Genomic DNA, 7,625 nt, shown 5'->3' with positions numbered 1-7,625 from the left:
ATCAAGGTCGAACTCTTCTTTTTTGGGGAAGGCCCTTGGCCTTAAAGGGTGTTCTTCTGAACTTGTCAAAGTACTGACCCATCGTCGTTCGATCAGGGTCGAACCCTTCTTTTTGGCGAAGGTCGTCGGCCTTAAAGGGTGTTATTTCGAACTTTTTGAAATATTTACCCGTCGTCGTTTGATCAAGGTCGAAATCTTCACTTTGGCGACGGCCCTTGGCCTTAAAGGGTGTTATTTCTAACTTGTCGAAATATTAGTCCGTCGTCGTTCGATCAAGTCGAAGTCTTCTTTTTGGCGAAGGCGTTTGGCCTTAAAGAGTGTTATTTCGAACTTGTCGAAATACTGACCCGTCATCGTTCGACCAAGGTCAAATTCTTCTTTTTGGCGAAGCCCCTTGGACTTAGAGGCTGTTATTTCGAACTTGTCGAAATATTAACTCGTCGTTGTTCATTCAAGGTCGAACTTTTCTTTTTGGCGAAAGCCCTTGGCTTAAAGCGTGTTATTTTGAACTTTTCAAAATATTAACCCATAGTCGTTCTATCAAGGTCGAACTCTTATTTTTGGCAAAGGACCTTGGCCTTAAAGGGTGTTATTTCGAACTTGTCAAAGTACTAACCCATCGTCGTTCGATCATGGTCGAACTCTTCCTTTTGGCGATGTCCCTTGGCCTTAAAGGGTGTTATTTTGAACATGACGAAACATTAACCCATCGCCATTCGATCAAGGTCGAAATCATCTTTTTGGCGAAGGCTCTTGGCCTAAAAGGGTGTTATTTTGAACTTGTCAAAATACTGACCCATCGTCGTTCAATCAAGGTAGAACTTTTCTTTTTGGCGAAGGCCCTTGGTCTAAAAGGGTGTTATTTCGAACTTGTCAAAATATTAACCCGTCATCGTTCGATCAAGGTCGAACTCTTCCTTTTGGTGGGTGTTATTTCAAACATGTCAAAATATTGACTCGTCGTCGTTCGATCAAGGTCGAACTCTTCTTTTTGTCGAGTGTTATTTCAAACATGTTGAAATATTGACCCGTCGTCATTCGATCAAGGTCGAACTCTTCTTTTTGGCGAAGGCCCGTGGCCTTAAAGAGTGTTATTTCGAACTTGTCAAAATATTAGCCTGTCGTCATTCGATCAAGTCGAAAACTTCTTATTGGAAAAGGCCCTTGGCCTTAAAGGGTGATATTTCGAACTTGTCAAAATATTAACCCGTCGTCGTTCGATCAAGGTCAAACTGTTCTTTTTGGCGAAGGCCCTTGGCCTTAAAGGGTGTTAGTTTGAACTTTTTGAAATATTAACCCATCGTCGTTCGATCAAGGTCGAACTCTTCTTTTTGGCGAAGGACCTTGGCCTTAAAGGGTGTTATTTCAAACTTGTCAAAGTACTGACCCATCGTCATTCGATCAAGGTCGAACCCTTCTTTTTGGCGAAGGCCGTTGGCCTTAAAGGGTGTTATTTCGAACTTTTTGAAATATTTACCCGTCGTCGTTTGATCAAGGTCAAAATCTTAACTTTGGCGACGGCCCTTGGCCTTAAAGGGTGTTATTTCGAACTTGTCGAAATATTAGTCCATCGTCGTTCGATCAAGTCGAAGTCTTTTTTTTGGCGAAGGCGTTTGGCCTTAAAGAGTGTTATTTCGAACTTGTCGAAATACTGACCCGTCATCGTTCGAACAAGGTCCAATTCTTCTTTTTGGCGAAGCCCCTTGGCCTTAAAAGGTGTTATTTCGAACTTGTCGAAATATTAACTCGTCGTCATTCATTCAAGGTCGAACTCTTCTTTTTGGCGAAAGCACTTGGCTTAATGGGTGTTATTTTAAACTTTTCATAATATTAACCCGTCGTCGTTCGATCAAGGTCGAACTCTTCTTTTTGGCGAAGGCCCTTGGCCTTAAAGGGTGTTATTTCGAACTTGTCAAAGTACTGACCCATTGTCGTTCGATCAAGGTCGAACTCTTCTTTTTGTCAAAGGCCCTTGGCCTTAAAAAGTGTTAATTCGAACTTTTTGAAATATTTATCCGTCGACGTTTAATCAAGGTCGAAATATTCATTTTGGCGACGGCCCTTGGTCTTAATGGGTGTTATCTCGAACTAGTCGAAATATTAGCTCATCGTCGTTCTATCAATGTCAAAGTCTTCTTTTTGGCGAAGGCGTTTAGACTTAAAGAGTCTTATTTTGAACTTGTTAAAATACTAACCCGTCATCATTCGATCAAGGTCGAACTCTTCTTTTTGGAAAAGGCCCTTGGCCTTAAAGGGTGTTATTTCGAAATTGTCGAAATATTAACCCGTCGTCGTTCGATCAAGGTCGAACTCTTCTTTTGGCGAAGGCCCTTGGCCTGAAAAAATGTTATTTCAAACTTGTCGAAATACTGACCCGTCATCATTCGATCAAGGTCGAACTCTTCTTTTTGGCGAAGGACCTTGACCTTAAAGGGTGTTATTTCGAACTTTTTGAAATATTTACCCGTCGTCGTTTGATCAAGGTCGAAATATTCATTTTGGCGAAGGCCCTTGGCCTTAAAGGGTGTTATCTCAAACTTGTCGAAATATTAGCCCGTCGTCGTTCTATCAAGGTCGAAGTCTTTTTTTTGGCAAAGGCATTTGGCCTTAAAGAGTGTTATTTTGAACTTGTCGAAATATTGTCCCGTCATCATTCGATCAAGGTCGAATTCTTCTTTTTCGCGAAGGCCCTTGGCCTTAAAGAGTGTTATTTCAAACTTGTCGAAATATTAACCCGTCGTTGTTAGATCAAGGTCGAAATCTTCTTTTTTGTGAGGGCCCTTGGCCTTAAAGGGTGTTATTTCAAACTTGTCGAAATATTAACCCGTCATCGGTCGATCAAGGTCAAACTGTTCTATTTGGCGAATGGCCTTAAAGGGTGTTATTTCGAACTTGTCAAAATATTAACCCGTCATCGTTCGATCAAGGTCGAACTCTTCCTTTTGGCGGGTGTTATTTCAAACATGTCAAAATACTGACCCGTCGTCGTTCGATCAAGGTCGAACTCTTCTTTTGGCGGGTGTTATTTCAAACATGTCGAAATACTGACCTGTCGTCGTTCGATCAAGGTCGAACTCTTCTTTTTGGTCAAGGCCCGTGGCCTTAAAGGGTGTTATTTCGAACTTGACAAAATATTAGCCCGTCTTCATTCGATCAAGTCGAACACTTCTTTTTGGCAAAGGCCCTTGGCCTTAAAGGGTGTTATTTCAAACTTGTCGAAATATTAACCCATCCTCGTTCGATCAAGGTCGAAGTCTTCTTTTTGGCGAAGGCCCTTGGCCTAAAAGGGTGTTACTTTGAACTTTTCAAAATACTGACCCATCGTCGTTCAATCAAGGTAGAACTTTTCTTTTTGCCGAAGGCCCTTGGTCTAAAAGGGTGTTATTTCGAACTTGTCAAAATATTAACCCGTCATCATTCGATCAAGGTCGAACTCTTCCTTTTGGCGGGTGTTATTTCAATCATGTCAAAATACTGACCCGTCGTCGTTCGATCAAGGTCGAACTCTTCTTTTTGGCTGGTGTTATTTCAAACATGTCGAAATACTGACCCGTCGTCGTTCGATCAAGGTTGAACTCTTCTTTTTGGTCAAGGCCCATGGCCTTAAAGGGTGTTATTTCGAACTTGTCAAAATATTAGCCCGTCGTCATTCGATCAAGTCGAACACTTCTTTTTGGCAAATGCCCTTGGCCTTAAAGGGTGTTATTTCGGACTTGTCGAAATATTAACCCATCGTCGTTCGATCAAGTTCGAAGTCTTCTTTTTGGCGAAGGGCCTTGGCCTTAAAGGGTGTTAGTTTGAACTTTTCGAAATATTAACCCGTCGTCGTTCGATCAAGGTCGAACTCTTCTTTTTTGGGGAAGGCCCTTGGCCTTAAAGGGTGTTATTTTGAACTTGTCAAAGTACTGACCCATCGTCGTTCGATCAAGGTCGAACCCTTCTTTTTGGCGAAGGTCGTTGGCCTTAAAGGGTGTTATTTCGAACTTTTTGAAATATTTACCCGTCGTCGTTTGATCAAGGTCGAAATCTTCACTTTGGCGACGGCCCTTGGCCTTAAAAGGTGTTATTTCTAACTTGTCGAAATATTAGTCCGTCGTCGTTCGATCAAGTCGAAGTCTTCTTTTTGGCGAAGGCGTTTGGCCTTAAAGAGTGTTATTTCGAATTTGTCGAAATACTGACCCGTCATCGTTCGGTCAAGGTCAAATTCTTCTTTTTGGCGAAGCCCCTTGGTCTTAGAGGGTGTTATTTCGAACATGTCGAAATATTAACTCGTCGTTGTTCATTCAAGGTCGAACTCTTCTTTTTGGCGAAAGCCCTTGGCTTAAAGCGTGTTATTTTGAACTTTTCAAAATATTAACCCATAGTCGTTAGATCAAGGTCGAACACTTATTTTTGGCTAAGGCCCTTGGTCTTAGAGGGTGTTATTTCGAACATGTCGAAATATTAACTCGTCGTTGTTCATTCAAGGTCGAACTCTTCTTTTTGGCGAAAGCCCTTGGCTTAAAGCGTGTTATTTTGAACTTTTCAAAATATTAACCCATAGTCGTTAGATCAAGGTCGAACACTTATTTTTGGCGAAGGCCCTTGGCCTTAAAGGGTGTTATTTCGAACTTGTCGAAATATTAACTCGTCGTCATTCATTCAAGGTCGAACTCTTCTTTTTGGCGAAAGCACTTGGCTTAAAGCGTGTTATTTTGAACTTTTCAAAATATTAACCCATAGTCGTTCGATCAAGGTCGAACACTTATTTTTGGCTAAGGCCCTTGGCCTTAGAGGGTGTTATTTCGAACATGTCGAAATATTAACTCGTCGTTGTTCATTCAAGGTCGAACTCTTCTTTTAGGCGAAAGCCCTTGGCTTAAAGCGTGTTATTTTGAACTTTTCAAAATATTAACCCATAGTCGTTAGATCAAGGTCGAACACTTATTTTTGGCGAAGGCCCTTGGCCTTAAAGGGTGTTATTTCGAACTTGTCAAACTACTAACCCATCGTCGTTCGATCATGGTCGAACTCTTCTTTTTGGCGATGTCCCTTGGCCTTAATGGGTGTTATCTCAAACTTGTCGAAATATTAGCCCGTCGTCATTCTATCAAGGTCGAAGTCTTCTTTTTGGCGAAGTCGTTTGGCCTTAAAGAGTGTTATTTCGAACTTGTCGAAATACTGACCCGTCAGCGTTCGATCAAGGTCAAATTCTTCTTTTTGGCGAAGTGCCTTGGCCTTAAAGGGTGTTATTTTGAACATGACGAAACATTAACCCATCGCCATTCGATCAAGGTCGAAATCATCTTTTTGGCGAAGGCTCTTGGCCTAAAAGGGTGTTATTTTGAACTTGTCAAAATACTGACCCATCGTCGTTCAATCAAGGTAGAACTTTTCTTTTTGGCGAAGGCCCTTGGTCTACAAGGGTGTTATTTCGAACTTATCAAAATATTAACCTGTCATCGTTCGAACAAGGTCGAACTTTTCCTTTTGGTGGGTGTTATTTCAAACATGTCAAAATACTGACTCGTCGTCATTCGATCAAGGTCGAACTCTTCTTTTTGGCGAGTGTTATTTCAAACATGTTGAAATATTAACCCGTCGTCGTTCGATCAAGGTCGAACTCTTCTTTTTGGCTAAGGCCCGTGGCCTTAAAGAGTTTTATTTTGAACTTGTCAAAATATTAGCTCGTCGTCATTCGATCAGGTCGAACACTTCTTATTGGCAAAGGCCCTTGGCCTTAAAGGGTGTTATTTCGAACTTGTCAAAATATTAACCCGTCGTCGTTCGATCAAGGTCAAACTGTTCTTTTTGGCGAAGGCCCTTGGCCTTAAAGGGTGTTAGTTTGAAATTTTTGAAATATTAACCCATCGTCGTTCGATCAAGGTCGAACTCTTCTTTTTGGCGAAGGACCTTGGCCTTAAAGGGTGTTATTTCAAACTTGTCAAAGTACTGACCCATCGTCATTCGATCAAGGTCGAACCCTTCTTTTTGGCGAAGGTCGTTGTCCTTAAAGGGTGTTATTTCGAACTTTTTGAAATATTTACCCGTCGTCGTTTGATCAAGGTCAAAATCTTAACTTTGGCGACGACCCTTGGCCTTAAAGGGTGTTATTTCGAACTTGTCGAAATATTAGTCCATCGTCGTTCGATCAAGTCGAAGTCTTCTTTTTGGCGAAGGCGTTTGGCCTTAAAGAGTGTTATTTCGAACTTGTCGAAATACTGACCCGTCATCATTCGAACAAGGTCCAATTCTTCTTTTTGGCGAAGCCCCTTGGCCTTAAAAGGTGTTATTTCGAACTTGTCGAAATATTAACTCGTCGTCATTCATTCAAGGTCGAACTCTTCTTTTTGGCGAAAGCACTTGGCTTAAAGCGTGTTATTTTGAACTTTTCAAAATATTAACCCATAGTCGTTCGATCAAGGTCGAACACTTATTTTTGGCTAAGGCCCTTGTCCTTAAAGGGTGTTATTTCGAACTTGTCAAAGTACTAACCCATCGTCGTTCGATCATGGTCGAACTCTTCTTTTTGGCGATGTCCCTTGGCCTTAATGGGTGTTATCTCAAACTTGTCGAAATATTAGCCCGTCGTCATTCTATCAAGGTCGAAGTCTTCTTTTTGGCGAAGTCGTTTGGCCTTAAAGAGTGTTATTTCGAACTTGTCGAAATACTGACCCGTCAACATTCGATCAAGGTCAAATTCTTCTTTTTGGCGAAGTGCCTTGGCCTTAAAGGGTGTTATTTTGAACATGACGAAACATTAACCCATCGCCATTCGATCAAGGTCGAAATCATCTTTTTGGCGAAGGCTCTTGGCCTAAAAGGGTGTTATTTTGAACTTGTCAAAATACTGACCCATCGTCGTTCAATCAAGGTAGAACTTTTCTTTTTGGCGAAGGCCCTTGGTCTACAAGGGTGTTATTTCGAACTTATCAAAATATTAACCTGTCATCGTTCGAACAAGGTCGAACTCTTCCTTTTGGTGGGTGTTATTTCAAACATGTCAAAATACTGACTCGTCGTCATTCGATCAAGGTCGAACTCTTCTTTTTGGCTAGTGTTATTTCAAACATGTTGAAATATTGACCCGTCGTCGTTCGATCAAGGTCGAACTCTTCTTTTTGGCTAAGGCTCGTGGCCTTAAAGAGTTTTATTTTGAACTTGTCAAAATATTAGCTCGTCGTCATTCGATCAGGTCGAACACTTCTTATTGGCAAAGGCCCTTGGCCTTAAAGGGTGTTATTTCGAACTTGTCAAAATATTAACCCGTCGTCGTTCGATCAAGGTCAAACTGTTCTTTTTGGCGAAGGCCCTTGGCCTTAAAGGGTGTTAGTTTGAAATTTTTGAAATATTAACCCATCGTCGTTCGATCAAGGTCGAACTCTTCTTTTTGGCGAAGGACCTTGGCTTTAAAGGGTGTTATTTCAAACTTGTCAAAGTACTGACCCATCGTCATTCGATCAAGGTCGAACCCTTCTTTTTGGCGAAGGTCGTTGTCCTTAAAGGGTGTTATTTCGAACTTTTTGAAATATTTACCCGTCGTCGTTTGATCAAGGTCAAAATCTTAACTTTGCGACGACCCTCGGCCTTAAAGGGTGTTATTTCAAACTTGTCGAAATATTAGTCCATCGTCGTTCGATCAAGTC

The sequence above is a fragment of the Nicotiana sylvestris genome, chromosome 5 (assembly GCF_000393655.2).
Source record: "Nicotiana sylvestris chromosome 5, ASM39365v2, whole genome shotgun sequence".
Classification (NCBI taxonomy): domain Eukaryota; kingdom Viridiplantae; phylum Streptophyta; class Magnoliopsida; order Solanales; family Solanaceae; genus Nicotiana; species Nicotiana sylvestris.
Note: the sequence above shows the minus strand (reverse complement) of the source record.